This window comes from Aulonocara sp. 'chitande type north' Nkhata Bay, linkage group LG16 (genome assembly GCF_057382095.1).
Source record: "Aulonocara sp. 'chitande type north' Nkhata Bay isolate Kocher_YH1m ecotype deep benthic linkage group LG16, A_spYH_male_GT1.1, whole genome shotgun sequence".
NCBI classification, from domain to species: domain Eukaryota; kingdom Metazoa; phylum Chordata; class Actinopteri; order Cichliformes; family Cichlidae; genus Aulonocara; species Aulonocara sp. 'chitande type north' Nkhata Bay.
In genome coordinates, this window is record NC_141359.1 from 35,238,867 (window position 1) to 35,259,525 (window position 20,659).

Sequence of the window (20,659 nt, forward strand, 5' to 3'; positions counted from 1 at the left end):
GTGGTTGTGTATTGGAGAGAGAGAGGGAGACAGAGGGAGACAGAGGGAGACGATGGGCGCTTTTGGCAAGTAGGGCTGCGTTAGAAAAAAAGCCCCAATTACACAGTCAGGCTCCAGGAGACACTCTGGCTATTTGTTAAGAGAGTTTTATCAGCATGTCAGACGGCCATGAAATGGACTTCTAATTAAATGGCTGTGCTTGGCTGTTGGCTGCACACCACTTTTGCAAACAATCAAGAATAAACAGCCGTAAAGTCCTAGAGAGACAGGCATTGGAAGCTATTAATGAATGACCGCAGGATATTTTTTATCAGCTCATTCTGGCGTTGTTGAGTTTTTCCTCGTGCCCGAAGGTATTTTGACGAAACGGGAATAGGGTCCTTCCTGTGAGTCCATAATTTGTTTATAGTCATCTAATCACGGCCAACCACAGACTTTCTTTGCTACATTACACAAAAAGACTGCCTTGTGCTGTATGAATAAAATGAGCTTGAGGTGAATTGCTTATACTGCTTCCTAATCTCCGAGTCAAGGATGCTATTGTGGATGTGTTGCAGTTGGTGTAAGGCAAAACCCGGATTGTGCTGAACGTGACAGAGGTGTTTAATAGAGTTAAACGCATAGTGCAAAGATACAGCAAGCTACAACAGAGCAACCTGATCCCAAATTGTAGAGAGAAAGCTCAACTGTGCATCTGTCATTATGCAGAAGGGTGGTGGTGGTAGGGTGACCGCTCCATCCCCCTGCTCCTCAAAACCAATCTCTCAACAGATTTTATCTCAGATGACAAAACGAGGTAAATGGGTTTGACAAGGAATAAAGGATTATCTGACTAGTGTACTGCACCACATGCACTCCCAAGAGGGTAGTGATAGCTATAAATTACATTTACAGTGGGAAGGCCCTATGGGAGTTCTTACAGAAAGATTACACTCGTACACAATCATGATCTGGTATCTATTGCTGGATTTAAGTTTCACTGCATATGAAAAAATGTACTGAATGTTTTCCTACTCTCTTTCAAATCTTAAATTACATTTTCTACAGTGTGACTTTGGACTTTACAAGGCACATCATAATAAACTCTACCTACCAGTAGCTAGAGTTTATTATGATGTGCCTTGTAAAGTCTGGTTCAAAGAAGCACTACACCTAATTACATTTCTGACAAGCAATAATGATGATTTATAGGTAGATTTGATTCCAACATGAACCAAGCAGTAGAACTGGAGAGGTTAACCTGTTGTTTCCACATCTATTCACTGCCTTCTGTGAGAATGGATAACAGGTTTATGAGCAATCAGTTCCATTATGACTGATACTTGGCACACACACATGTTAATAAATCTGAAGAAATTAACGTATATGTCTATACCTGTTTCTGTGGGAACTATTTGTTGTTGTTGATAGACAATAGTCTGCCAAAACTCTGATACTGATATGCCAAGTGAAGCAAAATTAAAACTCACTATTTTATTGTGGCATCACACGCCCTGACCTAAGTACTTAGGTCAGAACATGCACTAACATAGTAATTAGTATGCCACATCTATCTTTGAACTTTTACCTTGTGGTCGACTGAAGGGCACAGAGAAGAGCTTTGTCACATAGAAGGTCAGTCACCAGGTCAGTGGTGGACTTTCAGAAAAACCATCCTGTTTGTCAACCAGGCAGAGTCAAGGTCTTTGCACAGCAATATATTGGTAATCCATTGGCGCTACATTGAGTTTCGCATGCCCACATGTACAATCAAGTGAATCAAGGTTTTGCAGGCCAATGAAAAACTAACCATACCCTTACCGATATTAAGAAAGCAAGCATATCCCAAGTGCTTCTAATCAAATGAACTTGATTATAAAAGCAGGATTTTTTGCAGTTTGCTGGTGAATGTCCTAGAAAATTCACCAAGGTCGGAATTCCAAAAAACCCAAGAGCTACATCTCAATCTTCTGAACAGACGCCACCAAGTAGGATCGGCCATGAAAGCAGAAACTCAATGTTTTGGGGAGAACCAAACACAGCACACCAGCACAAACACCTAATACCAACTGTCAGTACGGGGGTCTGAGGTGGTGATGTGGGCTTGTTTCTCAGCCACAAGGCCTAGGCACCTTGCAGTCTATGACACAGCCATGTAGTCCTCTGTATATCAAAGTATGCTAGAGTCAAATCTAAAATAATTACATGTCAGTCCAGAATCAGCTCCATGACTGTCTGAATTTCACCACAGGTGTGCATTATGTTATATCCTGTATAACAATTCCAAATTGAAAACAAGGGTCATCCTTGGACCGTGACATATTCATAGCTAGGATTTCATGAAAACATGAATACACATCGTCTTTAATGATAAATGTAGAACAGTATTTCTAAAGTCAATGATAATAACATCTGGTAACATTGTTGTCATTATATAAATCTGAATGATAAAGTTCTTTCTCTTTCATTAATTAGACTATTTAGCCACCTGCAAGATATGTTTGTTTAAACTTATGTGCAGATATCATGATATGCCACAAGTATCTGGTCTCCTGTGGGACTACATGGCTGGGCTTTGGTAATCCTTGAACTGCTGAAGGATTCCAGCTGCACTGAGGTTAAGTTACACTGCAGCTGTCCAGCTGAAAAAAATACAGGCTAAGAAATATGGCCAGAGAGAAGCTCTTTGTTGACTATTGTCCCTTGGCTAACTTCTATCAAGTCGGTGTATGTAGTGCACTGATGCATATACAGTGCAAACTGCACTATTATTATAAACACTCATGGCTTTTCAATAGTAACTATTGTTATAGTACTCCACATACAGGGCATCACAGTTTTTCTTATTTACTTCCTATTTATTTATTTAAAAATGGATGATGCAAGTTAACATAGTTCTAATATGGAATGTATAACTGAAAGCTACGGCTGTTGTTAATTTTCAACCCTTGACCATCTGCTAAGTGTGTCTGAATTTCAAAATTGCTTAGGCACAGCAATAACACTAGTATTAATGGGTGAACAAAGCTTTAAGAGAGCGGTTTCAGTGTTGAAAGAAAGTAGCCGGCTTTAAAAGCACCGGTCCACTGCCGATTTTTTAATCCCTGTATTAACATTTCACTCATAAAATCGGAAGGAGGCCATGCCTCATGGCAAGTTGTATTAATTTCCAGATTATTCAATTAAAAAGTTATCTGAGGTGAGATCAGACAGCTACTGCAGCCTGTGATGAACCTGTCGGTTAAACCTGTCAGTCAAGTCACCCACACAACCTAACTGAATGATTTAAAACATCTATCTGAATAAATAAATGACCCATTGTGTAATTGTTTTGAAGAGAGAAACACTTTTTCTACCAAACCTTTTGTAATACTGTGATGTTGGGCATTTCAACATAGCAGCTTCAAGTGGCCATAAAAGGAACTGCAGTTTGGGCACGAGTGCAAGGTTGGCCTGATTTTTCAGCTCTGGAGGTTGTTACTTGCTTAAAAAGCGTTCAACACAGTATGCCTCCAGCTTTAACTCAGCATCTTGGTAAAGGGCACATTTGCCCCCCAAAAAGACATTAGTCAATGCAAACAGAAAATTGTCTTTCAAATAACTGCCAAGCTGAACTAAAGATTTTTTTTTCTCTTTTGAACTCTCTGACCCCTGATTTGCCAATTAAACTGAACACAGATTCCATTTGAAAGTCACTGAGCAATCTTCATCAGTCATGCATGCATGTGAGCAAGCACACGTACACCGACGGCTGCACACCGTCTTCAACAGACACACGAACAAACTCAAACAAGAGAGCTTAAGGGAGATTTGTGATCTTGTAAAAACACATTGAGCGACGAATAGCTTGGACTAGTTGCACTTGTCAAACAGCACCTGCAGCATGTGCCTTTCATGTTTTGCAGGCACAGCAGTGATGGAAAAAAAAGGACACAGAGAAAGGGGGGAGAGTGACTGTCAATATTAGACAGGCATTAACAAGTTGTGATGTAGTGCTTTCATGACAAACTGTAGTGAATATTCCATGAAGCTCTTGGGTAGAGCTCATGCGTGTCAAAACATTTGTAAGTGAGGGTTCTTAAATGTGGAGACTTGACTTTTTTGAAAAATAACAGCTTATTGTTAATTAGTCCCTTTTAGTTTGAGGCACATACATCGCACATACTTCACATTTTGTTTAGTACAAGTTTTTTTTTTTTCCATACACACACTGGAACATTTTGACTCTCATTCACTCTTCCACATATAATACTGAGTAAAGCAACACCAGACATCATTACTGTAGTATAACTTATAAACACTTGTGACAAATGTGTGCCTTTATCTTTGTATATTTTTCAAACAGATAACATGAAGCCTGTTTGGCACTAACTAATCCTGTTGGTCGACAGGTGAGAGAGAATACACGGGTTTGCAGCCGTTGTCGGGACAGAGGCCAAGAAAACATCCATCATTATTTAAAAAACCTGGCTTCTGCCTCTTGGCATGCACATTCACTTTATGACTGACAGCCCCAACAATATGGATTCAGCCAAGTAACAGCCCGAGGCACGATGTAACTATAGCCGTGTACTGATTTGCACCATACCCAACATATATTAACTCTTGCCTACTCTTTTCATACTTGGGTTTTCTTTTACACACTTTCATTCAAACAACTACCACATCTCTCTCTCTGTGCATTTGATAAGGCTGATCATATTTTTTTTAATCGAAAATCCTCAGATTACTCCTTCTTGAATGTCACAGAGATGTAATTTATCTCAGTGTCAACTTTTAAAAGTGTTCATTTGTTTTGCTCAGCCTGGCTCAGTTTATCCAACGGGTGGTGCTGGTGTTCATAAGAAGGGCTTTTTTGGAGATTCGTTACATTTCTAAGACCTGCTTTTTCTTGTGCTGTGCTCTTAGTGTAGCAGTGCCTTCTAATTATGATAAGCTAGTTGCTTAAGTACTCCCTGCCTGGGCTCTGTCTGCTGGGCTGGGGTCAGCTTTTTAACATCATGTTAGCTTCTCTGCTAGCTTCTGGTTAGCATGCTGTTACAAGATCCCTGTGTTGCTAGTAGAGATGGCACGATACCACTTTTTTATGTCCAATACCGATACCGATAAAAAAAAAATGCACAGAAATAAATTATTTTTCAAGAATAATTAAATCGATTCAATAGCTTTCTTCAACAGAATTGCAGAATTCACAGATGGTACTTTCCCAAAGGAAAAAGTAGTATAGCTTACTAGGGTATATTAGACTTAACAGTTACTATATACAGTAATAGACTTCTATACATTTTACATCAGATTAAAACTTTGGGTGTAAGATTCAGATAATTATTAAATAATTAAAAGCTAGATATTTTAAATGAGAATAAGAAAGAAAAGTATGTCTTTGTGCCCCTTTTCCCTTTTCATGCCTTATCGGCCCCCCTGGCTAAACTTTGCTAGATCCGCCCCTGCACAGTTACAGCCATCAGCTACGTAGAAAGGATCCTGGTACAAAGTAATATTAAATAAATTCTAACAACAGCTTATCAAGCTTAAACGTGCTGCTGTTGTTCAGCCGCTGGTTTCCTCTTTCTGGTGCAAAGTGGGCCAAAAACAAACCAGAGAGACGGACTCGTGACAGAAAAGCCGATCAGCTGATCGTTAAGCAGTTTCACATTGAAGTAGCAGCAGGAGAGGGAGGGAGAGAGGCAGTCGCTCCATATATCGGTTGTTAAGCTTAACATGGGAATGCTTTACAAACTTTCAGAGATGAACTTACACACTTGCTTTACTTCTCTCTGGGATAACTTCCTCGGAGATGAAATGCTGGTTTGGTAGTGAGGCTACAAATGCACACAGCTGCTCTATCACGTGAGCACACTGCTCCGATGTGCTACGGTTATGAGCCGAGTTACGCCTTGTCGCAAGTTTTGTAAGGTGCTTTTTTGATATTTAATGGATCGGATTACATTTTTTATTTCTCGCCGATATCCGATCCAGTAATTTAGGTCAGTATCGGACCAATACCAATAAGTAATATCAGATCGGTCCATCTCTAATGTTTATATCTCCTCATTTTTTCTGGGCTTCATGGGCAAGAATGCGGAAAAAGGCCATGTTGCTGTCCGCCCATCTCACAGATTTTTGAAGAACGTTTGTGAAAAAAGCAACATAATAGAATCTACAATGTGATTACTTACGACCTTATCTGTAAAATTACAGTATCACGAAAACCCCCCAAAAAACATGTGATGTAACTTCATAACGGTAATGCATCAGACCCAGTTAGTTTAAAAATGAAGTTTATGAAATTATAAGGTTCCTACTTTTTTGAAAATGTTTTTTTTTAATATTCAGGTTGGAAAATGGACAGTGGAAATTTGTAAGATGTAACTATTGCTGTGAAATGCTCTAATTTAATCTAAACTATAGCGTCATAAACTTAGAATGAGTAAAACCGAAACAGAAAATAAAAGTAAGAGTTAAAAACAATACAACAGGTATTATCCCACCATCATTTACCCATCAAGCAATGATGTGAACTTTGTTGGCTGACAGTAAAGAAATGCAGCATTAAACTAACATGTTTTGCAATCAGTGGCAAAACAAAAGGTCTCGTAGAAAACCTGCACAAGGAAAACATGTCACAACTTTAGTGGGGGCTGTCCAGTAAACCAAAATGCTGCTAGTTAGAAAAATATATAGAAATGAAGCATCTTTCTGTGTCTGTGCAGAATTTACTGAAGTTTTAGTTTTGGTTTGGTTAGATATTTCTTAAAAATATGGCCCTTGTCACTGATTTTTTTGTTTTAGTTTGTGAGATCATGTGCTAGGTTTACTTAAGTTTATTTGCCACTCTTGGCAGAATAAACACGTCATGATAAATGTCTGACACTTTGCATGTTTGTGCAGTGGTTGCTTTGTAAACCATTGCAACATTTTCAACAGCATTATACTCTCATCAGTGTTTAAATCAACCTTGAAAATGCTATCTTAACAAAAGACAGCGACATGAAAGATGATTTGATCCTCTCCACTCTGACTATAACAAATGGCTAAAATGAGAGACAAGCAAACAGATAGATGGTTCGGAAGAATCAAAAAACTGGATCTTAAAAAGAAAAATGTTTGGTAAAAATGATAAGCCATGGGATGTTGTCATCAGCAAAGATAAAACTGCTAATATTATACTCTGTTACATACATTAAAAACACAATGTGACTAAAAATGTAGTGCAATAAATCCTGGAATTTAATACATGATAATGTAAGGAGCAGATGTTACCCTAACCTGCGTTCATGTATATAAATGATTGCTTTCTTAAAGTCTCAAATCCAAAAGCATAAACTGTGCACACATACAGGAGACACCTGTAACTGTTTCATTGCGTAAAAGTCTTAAACCAACCTCATTTCTTAATATTTTGAAAGGAAAATGAGAAAAATAGATACAGCAAAGATTTGAAACCTGCAAGAAAAAACAAATACAGTTTCTAAGATAAAAAAGTTTGTACATTCTTGTGTACGTATTTTGTATGACCACCTTTATTCTTTACTATTGTTTGAACTCTCTTTGTCCCCTTTCTTGTTATTTTTTTAGATAATCTTCAGGAATAGTTCTTTAGGTTTCTTGAAGGACATCCAGGTCTTTTCTTTGGATGTTGTTTCCTTGATGAGATCCCACACTGCTTCAAGAAAATTGAAGTCCAGGTTGTGGGGAGGCCTGACTACCATGGCTGTTCCACTTTCTTTTTTTTCTATCCAGGCACGCTTTACTGCATTGGCATTTTGTTGACTTTCAAATACTGTTAATCTACTGTAGATAGCTTTTCAGACCTGTCACTTTGTCTTTTGTCCTCCACTTGTCCAGTGTTTTTTAAGGACACACTACTCAGATATCCCAAGTTTTCAGCTAGTAGCTCTTTGGAAATCACCTTGTTGGAAATCACCTTGTTGGAAAAATCACCTTGTTCTACTAGTACTTTAAAACTGGTTTCTTGCTAAGTTGTCGGTTATGTGTAGATGTAACACTAATTCACTGCTTGAATATGGTGCATTTTTAATGCTTAATTGATTCGTGTATCAGTTAAGTAAGATAATACACCATTGTATATAGTGTATTATCTTACTTTTTTTTATTGATTGTACTTAATTGTATTTTTGTATTTCCTTCATATATCTGTACTTGAGCTGAGGTGACGCAAAAATTTCCCCGTTTTGGGATCAATAAAGTCTTATCTTATCTTATCTTATCTTAGTTTTAAGTGGATTTTGAAAAAGATCCTGAAAATGTTCAGGTACAAGGACTAGGTGGAAAATGAGTGAAAAAGCAGCCAATGTCCAAAGAAGAACTACTGCTCAAGATGACTTTACGTTTTGCTTTCAAGGAGCTGGACTTTGTTGTAATCTTGACAGGTAGCTCAAGAATTTTGCACAATGCTGTATCGGGATTTTTAGTCATGCAGCAGAGCTAAACCAGTCAAAGAATGCAAAGTAACAAGTTTCATGATTCTTAACGTAAGAAACATCCATCATCCGTCCAATCATTTCAGTGATCTGGCTCACAACATGTACAAGGCCTGAGGCAGCAGCTGTTGGAGCACTGTACACCCCATCATTATCTGACATCACCCTGACACCATCATGTGTGTACACGTGGACTATGAATCATAAAGTTATGTGTCAAAAGTGGTAAGCTCGATAAACACGATACGCACAATAATATTATTATACAATAAAACTGCTTGTGTAGAGCCAAGGACAAAAAGGAGCCAAGAGTTTCTGCTTTGCTAGAGCTCTAAGGCAAATATGTTCAGCTTAATGAAGGTCTTTGAGTTCCCCAGAGTTACAATTTTTAAAACCAAAAGAACACGCAACCCTAATCTTTATGAGTTTAAACTCTCGGCCAGCACTCGGTAATCCTCAGTGCCTTTTTTTGGGTATCTTTGAGCACAAAATGGACATCACCTTCTGGATGTATTCATTCTTGGGTGGGGCTTTTTTTTCTGCAATAAGTAACAATCATGCAACACGGCTATATAACGCTGTTAAGTGTGCACTCATAACTTGCCAAAGCAGCCTGATGGGGTCACATTTGGATAAGATTGGTATTATTGGTTAGAATTTTGATCAAGTATTTACTGAAACCTGTTTATCCCAGCAAGAACACAGACAAGTGCACACACACACACACACACACACACACACACACACACACACACACACACACACACACACACACACACACACACACACACACACACACACACTGAGTTAAGCCTTGGTAAAACCTTTACGAGAACTAAACAGCATAAGACTCCAGGTCTTGCCTCCAGGTTCACCTCTAGTCGGGCATTCCCTTCCCGACTGCCTGCAAGACAAACCAAACAATGACTGACATGTCTCCACTGTTCAGCTGCTCTCGGCTGAGAGCGACACTATTGGAGGGTATTAATAGAAATACCTGTGGTTGATGAGTGATGTCCAATCCGCCCCGACTGTCACGCTCTACCTCTTCTGTCTGGCACGGGCGCATAGCTGCAGAGGAGATACTCAGTTGTAAACAGAAGTTGTCTCTTAATCGTCGATACTGTTAAAAATAAAAGAACGAGGAATGTGTTTGTTTTTTTCTTAGGTGTGTCACCAAGGCAGGCTTACAACAACACATACACTAACACAATTCAGGCACTGGCTGTTAGCATGAAACAGCTTATTTGTGTCTGCAGTACTGCTGGAAAAAGGATTTACTGACCAGAAAACTACCATTCAAACCTCAGTGCGGAGGCAGAAAGGGCTAGGTTTCGGGGATAGCCGAAAATCTATCATACATGTACATATGTAAAACAAGATGTTGGATGCATAAATGACTGACTGAAATGCACATCTCTGTAATATATAAAAAAGACTCATGGCTGAATGCCTTTAAATATGCAGGGAAATCACAAAGTTACTCAAAAATTCTTCATTTTGATCTTTTTAAAAACATAGGAACATTTCATTTTAACCACTTATCTAGATCTGAGCATGAGGGCAGCAGACCTCCCTCTACTTCCTCCTCCTCATCTGAGGGGATAGAGAGGCTTTCGCAATCCAGCCAAGAGGCTTAATCTCTCCAGCATATTCTGGGTCTGCCTCCAGTTGGACATGCCCGAACCAACCGTCTCCTTTCGATGCGAAGGAGTAGCGGCTCAACTTTTAGCCACTCCTAAATAACCGAGCTCCTCACCCTACCTCCAAGGGTAAGCTAGTTTCCACCAGTTTTGTCCTCAGTCTCATTCTTTCCATCACCACCTACAACTCATGGCCACAGGTGGAGGTTGGGATGTAGATCAACCAGTTAACTGACAGCTCTGCCTTTGCTCTCAGCTTTCGCTTCTCTAGCACATTTGTGCCAGACTCAGTTTCCGGCTCCACTTTCTCCCTACTCTTGAATAAGACCCCCAAGACACTTCAACTCCTCCACCTGAGGCAGAAACTCATTCCTAGCCTGGCTGGGAGCGATAGCCTCAGGCTTTGTGATGCTAATCCAGGCCATTTTTTTAGGCCATGTTGCATTTGAGAACTTTGGGGATAATCACCTGATAAGGTTAACAGGACTACAACATTTTATTTTATATCAAAGTTAAGCTTTTTCTATAACAGCCGGACACTGTATGAGAAAACTATTAGCCAGCCTCTCTTTTTCCTACAGCATGTTCAAAAGTTGTAGCACATCATTGAACAACCAAAGCAGAGGTTATGTTACTCTTAATTTACTGTAATTTTGAACTGATATGTATAAACTGATTTAGTAATCACAAATGAAAAACATTTAACAGTCTAATGTATCATATTTCAATGGCTGTCATTCTTTTTTTTTTTTTCTTTTTTTTTGTCCCGTTTGGATCTTTAGCCATCAGAATTGTTGTCTTAAGGCCAAGAAAGATGCCAAGCGGATTTATTTTACCAAGTGGATCATCATGGCCTTGCCATATTGGTCCATTTGATTGACCTTTATTATAATTATGAATTTATTTTATTTTCAGTTGCTACAAATGGGACAGACATGACTGGGGGATAGGACAGGGAGAAAGAATGAAAGAAAGAGAGGGAGAGAAAGAAAACCAAAGGGGAGAAGAGACGGTGAGAAGGGGGGGAAGAAAGAAAAAAAAAACCAAACAAAAAAAAACAAAACACCTGGGTCACCTGTATGGAGAAAAAAAACAGAAGAGAAAGCAAACAACAAAGAGCAACATAATAAAAAAAACGGCACCATCACAATAAACTAGCTAGCAGTAGATATCAGTAGATACTAAGTAATAAACGATATTGTGCAGCACGCAAGATAGACAGCGCACAATGTGCTTTGAGGCAGCAGCCAAGAAAGCTGTAGTCCGCGTCTGTGAATACCCGTGTGTACACCTGTGTGCATACCTGTGCGGATCAGCATGCTTGCATTCCAAAGGTTTCTCCATGTAACGATCTGCTAGGGAGTGTGGGGAGCCACAGCCCCGTCCTCCAGGGCATGAAGCAGGTATGGAGGAGATCAAAACTCCAGACATCCAGAGGCCCCCAGAACACAAGAGACCAAGGAAGACCAACAGAGGGGCAGCCGCGCCACTGTCCCAGAAAGAGCTGAGGAGAGTCCCAGATGAGGGCTCACTCAGCAGCCGCGGAGCAGAAGCCAGGGGGAGTTGCAGTGACGCGCCCGTGAGCTCCGCCGGCAGCCAGCTGTGCCTGAGTGACCGAGCCCCAGGCTGAGAGGCCGGGGGCACCCCACCTCCGAAGTGGCCCGAGCGAGCCCCAGGCTCCAGGCCCCGATAAGCGGCCGCCAAGGAGTGAGCCGGTGTGTACCTGGACGCCCATCCCCAGACACAAAGAACCACCAACGCACCGACCCCTGAGGGAGTCCGCCACTGGCAGGGGAAGTGGTGGTGGGGGGAGATAGGCCTCCAAACCTTGGAGGGCCTGAGATGTCCCCAGAGAGGTGGCGTCTGATACCCAACCTGACATATAGACACAGACATACAGGCACACACAGACACAAACATCCATTCCCACCCTCATGCTCTCATATGCACTTACTCCACACTCAACCAATGTGGAGACAGACATAAAGAGACGCTGTACACACGATCACACTCCCCAAGCGTACTCTACGAACCGGGTCTAGGTACCCTTGCCCCTGGAGGGGGGAACTGCACCCAGACCCAGGTGGTGTTACCCTTTTCCCTGCGGTGGGGAGAGGCAGACCGCCCCGACTCCACAGCAGCAGGGAGGCCCCACACTCCATACCGCAGTCGGACGGCCAACTCCTCCATGGCTCAATGGCTGTCATTCAACATGTTCGACAGCATTAAATATACACATATGACACTCTGGGCAATGATAATAAATGATCCCTTTGTTTCTTAAATTGTTATAATTTCTTCTGATTAATCTGAATAATTTTATTTTACTTGCTCATTTGTTATTTATTTGTCTACAAAATTAAAAAAACATTGTAGATTTACAAGGAAAAATGAATTACAGTATTTAAAATAAAGAGGTATTTTAGACATTTAGATTGTGCATATTCAGATAATATGGTAAGCAGCCAGTCAGTCTTTGGGGATGACTAAAATAATTTGTAATCGTGTATTTATCTGCTAGATCAGTTTCACACAAAATTTTCAAATCTGTGCATTTTTATTATTTTTGAAGTAAGAGTGGTTATGGATTAAGGCTTATGTTAATATAAAGAAAAGTATAAAAAGTATATAAAGTATAAAATGATGCTTTAGAGTTTTAAACTGGAAGTTACCAGGTAAAAAAAATGAGCCACTTTCATAACACAGAAAACTACCCTTTTAGGTTTTTCATAGTTTGTTAACCTGTTAGTCTCATTTTGTAGTACACCCCTCTGGTGGCTGGGTTGGCCTGAGGTTGCCATTGCTATAAATTAACCTCTCTGGAGTTCAGCTGATGCTGGATCAAGACCAGTTTTTCCAAAGCCAGTCAAAAATCAGTCCCTTTGTTCAGGGTAATATTTATAGTCATGGTCACAGTACATGGTTAAGGAGGTCAAGTCTAAAAAGCAGTGATCTTACTTAAACTTAACGATGCGTATTTTGTTCAATGCAGGAAACATTGAACAAAATACGCAAAACAAAACTAGAATTAAATGAGATAATTAATAAAAAAACAAAATTCTTAGTACAAAGACTACGCTTACAAAATTATGAACATGGTAATAAATCCGTTCAATTTCTAGCAAACCAGCTAAAAATAAATAAAGAAAAAACAACTATAGGTGCTGTTCAAGATTCATCTGGGAACACAATATATGAACCGATACAAATAAACAACATTTTCAGGGATTTCTATAAAACGTTGTATTCACCACAAATAAACCCATCTAAAAAAGAAATTGATCAGTTTTTGGACAACATAACTCTTCCAAAATTTTAGCACCATTCTAGCACCAGTTTTCTACAGAACGTTGTTGGAAATCAAAGAAAAGGGCAGACTTCCATCAAATATGAATTCTGCAAACATTAATCTCCTGCTAAAACCAGGCAAAGACCCTGTATATCCCTCAAGCTATCGTCCAATATCCCTTATAAACGTAGACCTTAAAATAATCTGCAAAGCTCTCTCAAAGAGACTGGAAAAAATAACCCCCCTCTTAATTCATCCTGACCAAACTGGTTTCATAAAAGGTAGGCACTCATCAACAAATACACGTAGATTACTTAATTTGATAGACTACTCATACAGTAAAAACCTAGAAACTACAATATTCTCTTTAGACGCAGAAAAAGCATTTGACAGAGTTAACTGGAAATTTTTATTTGCAACTTTACACAAATTTGGTTTTGGATCCTCTTTCATAAACTGGTTAAAAATATTATATAATTCCCCAACAGCTTGTGTCAGAACAAATGACCAGACATCCTCCAGCTTCTGTCTCTTGAGGGGCACCAGGCAGGGATGCCCACTCTCCCCTTCACTGTTTGCAATTTTTATTGAACCACTAGCAGCAGCAATTAGACAGAATTCAGTAATTAAGGGCATAAAATGCAAAAACGTGGAACATAAAATCAGCCTTTATGCAGATGATGTGTTACTTTTTCTCCAAAACTCACAAACCAATATCTCTGGGGTGATTTAATTGATAAACTCTTTTGCAAGAATATCAGATTACTCAATTAACTGGTCAAAATCTACAGTCCTACCGATTAATTGCTCCCTCCATAATTCCTCTTCTACACCACTGCAATCGGGAAATATAAAATATTTAGGTATTAATGTTTCTCCCAAGCTTGCAGATCTAACTAAATTAAACCATATCCCACTTTTAAAGAAGGTAGAAGATGATCTGGCTAGGTGGAAATGTCTACCCATATCACTCATGGGAAGGGTTGCCGCTATAAAAATGATGGTCTTACCAAAAATAAATTATTTATTCACAATGATCCCAACTAAACCGCCACAAGATTGGTTCAGATCTCTAGATTCATGTATGTCCAAATTCCTTTGGAAAAATAAACCCCCACGTATAAGCTTAAAAACACTACAAAAGACCAAGGATAAAGGAGGACTAGAACTGCCTAACTTTCAGCACTACTTCTTAGCCAACAGGCTTCAGTTTATCTCAGGATGGCTAAAACATACCCTCTTAGATGAACCTTGGCCAGATGTAGAACAAGCACTTTGCAATAATCTAGAGATCTCAGACCTACCATTTATCAGCTCAAACATCCAACGACATGAATGCTTTAAAAGCATCAACATCAGCTCTTCTCTGACAGCATGGTGGGAGTTTCTAAAATTGACGGCGTCTTCATTAATCCCATGCAAACGTACACCTATCTGGAACAACCCTGACATATTACAAAACAATAATATGATAAACTTTTCAGATTGGAGTGGTAAAGGAATCAAATATTTAGAACATATACTAGAAGGAACAGAATTTATTTCATTTGACGGACTAGTTACACAATATGGGATCAACAAGAAAAGATTTTTAGAATATCAACAAATTAAATCCATAGTAAAAAAGAAATTTAAACCGGGTCAAGTTGAACTACAAACACCACCAAGTGTGGTTCAATTTCTTACTCTTAAAACCCCCAAATTACTATCCAAAATATACAGAATGCTTTCTAAAACGGATGAATCAATATCACTTCCTATTGCAAAATGGGAAGCGGATTTATCAGTTAACTTAGACCTAAACTTCTGGTCTCAGATTTGCTTAAAAACCTTTCATCTAATTAGAAATCCCAGTCTTCAATTAATTCAATACAAAATATTACATAGAGTGCACTATACAGGTCATCGGATGTTCAAGATGGGCTTTACGTCTACCAACAACTGCTCACACTGCCAAACCAATTCACCGGACAATTATATCCACGCTCTTTGGTTCTGTCCACCAGTTCAGAAGTTTTGGCGCGAGATATGTGAAGACTTATCGAAGTGTCTGAAATGTAACATTCCAACTTCCCCCTTAGTGTGTTTGTTGGGCAGCTTAGATAATGTCACTTCAGAAAAGAATATCGCCCATATGGTTTTCACTGCCCTATGCATAGCCAAGAAAACAGTCCTCATGAACTGGAAAAATAAAAATAATCTTAATTCTAACCAATATAGAAATTATCTATTAGATTACATTAGTCTTGATACAGCCTCTGCCACCACATCAGATCAATTGCTCTGGGCTCCTTTGATCAGCTCCATCACCTAGTGGGGGTGGGGGGTCATAGTTTGGTCCTGCCTTCACTGTTGTGATTGGTGTGGGGGTAGGGACAGGCTTAGGGCGTCGGGGGGTTCCCCGGAGGCATCTTCCTTGGGGGGCTCAACCCGGGGTAGCGGTCATGTCCGGTTAGGGGCTCTGTTGGCTCTCAGGTGACTGTTTCCTCGCGGCTGCGTGCAGCGGGGCTAGGGGAGGGTCTGTGCTGACGGACGTGGGTTACTGACCTGGTAGCCTGGCTGGCCCTGGGTGGGTCCGGGATGGGCGTGAGGTTCTGGGGGGCTCAGTCTCTGGGCTGGGGCCCTGGCCGGGCCTCGGGGGCTTGGGTCCTGGTTGGTGTGTTGCCGGGGTTGTGGGCGGGTGGGTACATGGGGGCCCAGCCCTGGCGCAGGGTGCCGCCCGTGCGTCGAGCCACTTGGGGGGCTCTTCAACTGGTGGGGGAGATTGTCACATCTTGCAGGAGCTTTCCTCTCTTCAGGAACTCTCTCTGCAGGAGGGGGAGATACAGGAGAGGTGGAGGAAGATCTCAGCCTGGGCGTCTATTGTCTTATGTAGTCTGGAAGATGAGTGGATGGTGGGGTGGGGGCAGTTTTCTCTGTGGTGGGGTTGGGTGGACTGTCCTGGGCTCTGTGGGGCTGGGAGGCGCTGCTGCAACGGGCCCCGGTCTGGATGGGCCTGGGCCCCCTTTCCCTGGCGGGTCGCGGAGTATGGGGGTGCCTACTGGGGTCAGCGGGGGAGCTGGCCCCAGGGAGGGGTCACTTGCCCCTCCCTTTCTTCCCTCCCCATCTCCAGCTGCCTCCCTCTTCCCGCTCCACCACAACCACCCACACATGCAGGGCCTTGGAGTAGGGGTATGTCACCAGGGTGCAGAGGAGGCCACCCCCCCTGTCCCCTTCTGGCTGCCTCTGCCTCAATTTTATCCCACAACTTAGACATTCACATTACTCACACTCTCATTACACATACATATAGGATCTTGGGGGTGGGCACGCTACACGGACTCCAAAAGACCATCAGGGTGTACACCTCACCCCTGGCGTCGTTGCCCACCCCTCAATTTTAAATACACGTAGACATTGAGGGCTAGCAGGAGGGGCTATGCGCTTACCTGCTGCTCTCTGGCAGGTAGCTCCATGCCCTCCTGGGTTTTAAATGCATCAACACTACAATGAGCGGGTGGAGGGAGGTTTGGAGTCTTCTCTCACCCCCATTCTCTGCGACCTGCTGGAGCAGGGGGGCTAGGAGGAGGAGTTGGCTGTCCGACTGTGGTCTGGAGTGTGGGGCCTCCCTGCTGCTGCGGAGTCGGGGCGGTCTGCCTCCCCCCACTGCAGGGAAAAGGGTAACACCACCTGGGTCTGGGTGCAGTTCCCCCCTCCAGGGGCAAGGGTACCTAGACCCGGTTTGTAGAGTACGCTTGGGGAGTGTGATCGTGTGTACAGCGTCTCTTCATGTCTGTCTCCACGTTGGTTGAGTGTGGAGTAAGTGCACATGAGAGCATGAGGGTGGGAATGGATGTTTGTATCTGTGTGTGCCTGTATGTCTGTGTCTATATGTCAGGTTGGGTATCAGACGCCACCTCTCTGGGGACATCTCAGGCCCTCCAAGGTTTGGAGGTCTATCTCCACCCACCACCACTTCCCCTGCCAGTGGCGGACTCCCTCAGATATCGGTGCGTTGGTGGTTCTTTGTGTCTGGGGATGAGCGTCCAGGTACACACCAGCTCACTCCTTGGCGGCCACTTATCGGGGCCTGGAGCCTGGGGCTCGCTCGGGCCACTTCGGAGGTGGGGTGCCCCCGGCCTCTCAGCCTGGGGCTCGGTCACTCAGGCACAGCTGGCTGCCGGCGGAGCTCACGGGCGCGTCACTGCAACTCCCCCTGGCTTCTGCTCCGCGGCTGCTGAGTGAACCCTCATCTGGGACTCTCCTCAGCTCTTTCTGGGACAGTGGCGCAGCTGCCCCTCTGTTGGTCTTCCTTGGTCTCTTGTGTTCTGGGGGCCTCTGGATGTCTGGAGTTTTGATCTCCTCCATACCTGCTTCATGCCCTGGAGGACGGGGCTGTGGCCCCCCCACACCCTCTAGCAGATCATTACATGAAGGAACCTTTTAAAAAAAAAAACAAGCGCGTCCATGCTCACAGGTGTACACACGGGTGATCACACCCACAAACTACACCCTTTTTGGCTCCTACCTCAAAGCACACTGTGTTCTGTTGATCTTATGTGCTGCACAATAATGTTTAATATTTAGTATTTACTGTCATATTCCCATATATCATTGTGATGTTGTTTATTCTATTACTCTTGTTCTCTTCTGCTTGTTTTCTTTTTTCTTTCTCAACAGGTGATCCAGGTGATCGATATATGCATTTTTTTAAAGAAAAAAAAAACAAAAAAACAACTTAACGATGCACTCTGATTGTGAACCTTGACGTCTTCTTGGTCATTCGTTCTAAAAGAAATGTGACCTCTGTCTGAGCTAATTAAGAAAACACTGCTGTGCAGACAAGTATGAGACCTCACCGAGGATAAAATAGCACGTTGGATCTAACTGGACAGGTTTTGTAGGACATTCTTTTCCTCAAAAAGCTGGTCTCTGCCATGCCACTTGACTGCTGGATTGACTAACAGTAAAAGCTGTATAATTTTATGGGTATTATAACTTACAGGTACTATATGAGCTGGCCTCATGCAGTGAATCATTTGGTACTCTGCACACTAAAGGGAAAAGCAAAGATTTATTTAAAGAAGCTAGTTGATCCATGTCTTAAGAGAACTTATGTCATCACGCACACTTACACTTACACTTAATCCTTATAAAATGACATCAAGGATGATGATTTGTAGTTGTGGTCAACATTAAACAATTACACAAGCAGCCAATGTCAAATGCAATGAAGAGGTAGCAAAAGAACACACATTTGTCACTCAAGTTGAAGTATAGATACTCGGTAAAAGTTTAAATCCTAATTCTTCCTTACTCAAGTAAGAGTGAGAAAGTAGAGGCTCTGAAATGTACTCAGAGTATACAAGTAAAAAGTAACTCTTTGGGAAAATTAGCTGCTTTCTCCAGTTGGCATATTAATATCATATTACAAATAACACAAACATTCTTTTAATTTAATCTAATTTGGATGATTATTTGTCATTTGTTTAAAGAAAAACAAAAGGAATAAAAAATGTCTTTATATCCTGTTTCCTAAATTGTAGATGGGCAATTTTGCCTCTACTTGAGTAGAGAATGAATGAGTACAGTCAGGGGTTAAAGTGGGATTTAGCAGGTGGTGCAGTGTAGCGAATAGAATGAGTAAAATAACATTAATTTGTATTTCCTCTTGTAGATTTTGTGTACAGGCTGTGATCGGCTAACCTGTACTGCTACTCTGCAGTACAGTGAGTGAGTGAGTGAAGCTAGTCAACAGGAGCTTAAATTTAATTTGACTGTCTGTTACTCTTGGTGTAACCAAACATTAACCATGAACACTGCAGGTGCTCTGCACCAGTCCAACCGTAAGCTAACCATTGTAGCCTGCACTAAACTGCCTTGTAGTTTCATGCAACCTTTAAATGACAAGAAGTTGGAATCAGTTTGTTTTGCAAGGTGTATGACAATAGGAAAAAAAAAACATAACTTCAGCAACAGATCATGTATAGATACTTATTTTATTGTGTATTACACACATCCCGAGTAGGTACTCATAAATTTATGTCTATTTTTATCGTCTTCTCCTATCCTAAAATAATCTGAATGTAAATTCACATGCTGCCAACGGAGAGATGCCAAACTGTGTTTCATTGTTCTTGTAACAGTGACAATAAAGATCTATTCTATTCATTTTAGAAACATCACCTCACTTTACGTCCAATAAGCACCAGCGGCAGACAAACAGCAGGATTGTCATTTGTGCATTATTGGTACCTTCATTTAGGTACTTAAAAATTATAATTATGGTCAGTACATAAGTTCCACTCCTGGGGCAATGTCCCATCTGCCATGTCTCCATAAATCCACAACTTGAAAATGTTTACCTGCTGCCATGTGATGAATTGCCTATCAAATAGCTTTGGTTTGTGTTTTCATGCCATTTTCATGCCAAATGTAAAAAATAAATAAATAAAAATTAAGAAAAAAAGCAAGCTTTTATTTATAATACAAGAAAAATCTAACAGATGAAGGCTAACATACAGCTAATTATTTCTATGGGGAGAAAACTACATTTCACTCAACAGTAAAAGGCTTTAAGGAAAAAAACAAAACTATCAGGCTCTAGTCGAGGCTTTTGCCATTCAAAATGTTTCTGGTCCCACTTAATGGCATACCAGAGAACATTCCACATCATCCGCATACCTAATGATAACAAATAGCCTATTATTACAGACATATAAATACGCTAATGATCTGTCAAGAAGTAGACAGACATGCAATTAAATATGCTGCCTAGCATTTTACTGCAAGCACAGCAGACGGTGTGGTCGTAGTCCTGGGATATCCAGTCTCCACAGGGGTGCTGCCATGTTTCCTCTCACTGAACCGTGTCAGTGGTTAGCCTTTAAATGCCACCAGGGCTACAAGAGTACTTTGTACCTAATGCTGGCAGCTCAATAAGTGGGTCATAATTACCAATAAGAGGAATGTTGATAAGAACTGATAATAAGCCACACACTGATGTGAGTGTGTGGCATGCAGAAAAAAATGCTGCCATTTTTCTATACAGGTGTGGATTCTAGAGTTTTTTAATGATATGTACAGTACAAAGTTACATTGTCCAGTAACTAAACAGGAAAACTTGTATAACAATTGGGTAAGGGCAAGATATAAGTTTTTGCTAAAAAAAATAGCTAGCAATTCCTATACTACAAAATGAAATGGTACCCAACTGTCTCTTAATGTAGCCACATCCTTATAGTACATAACTCTACACTGTAAACCCCAACAGTCTACCTGACTTATAAAGTTTGTGGATATAACAATTAAAATTCCTCACAAAG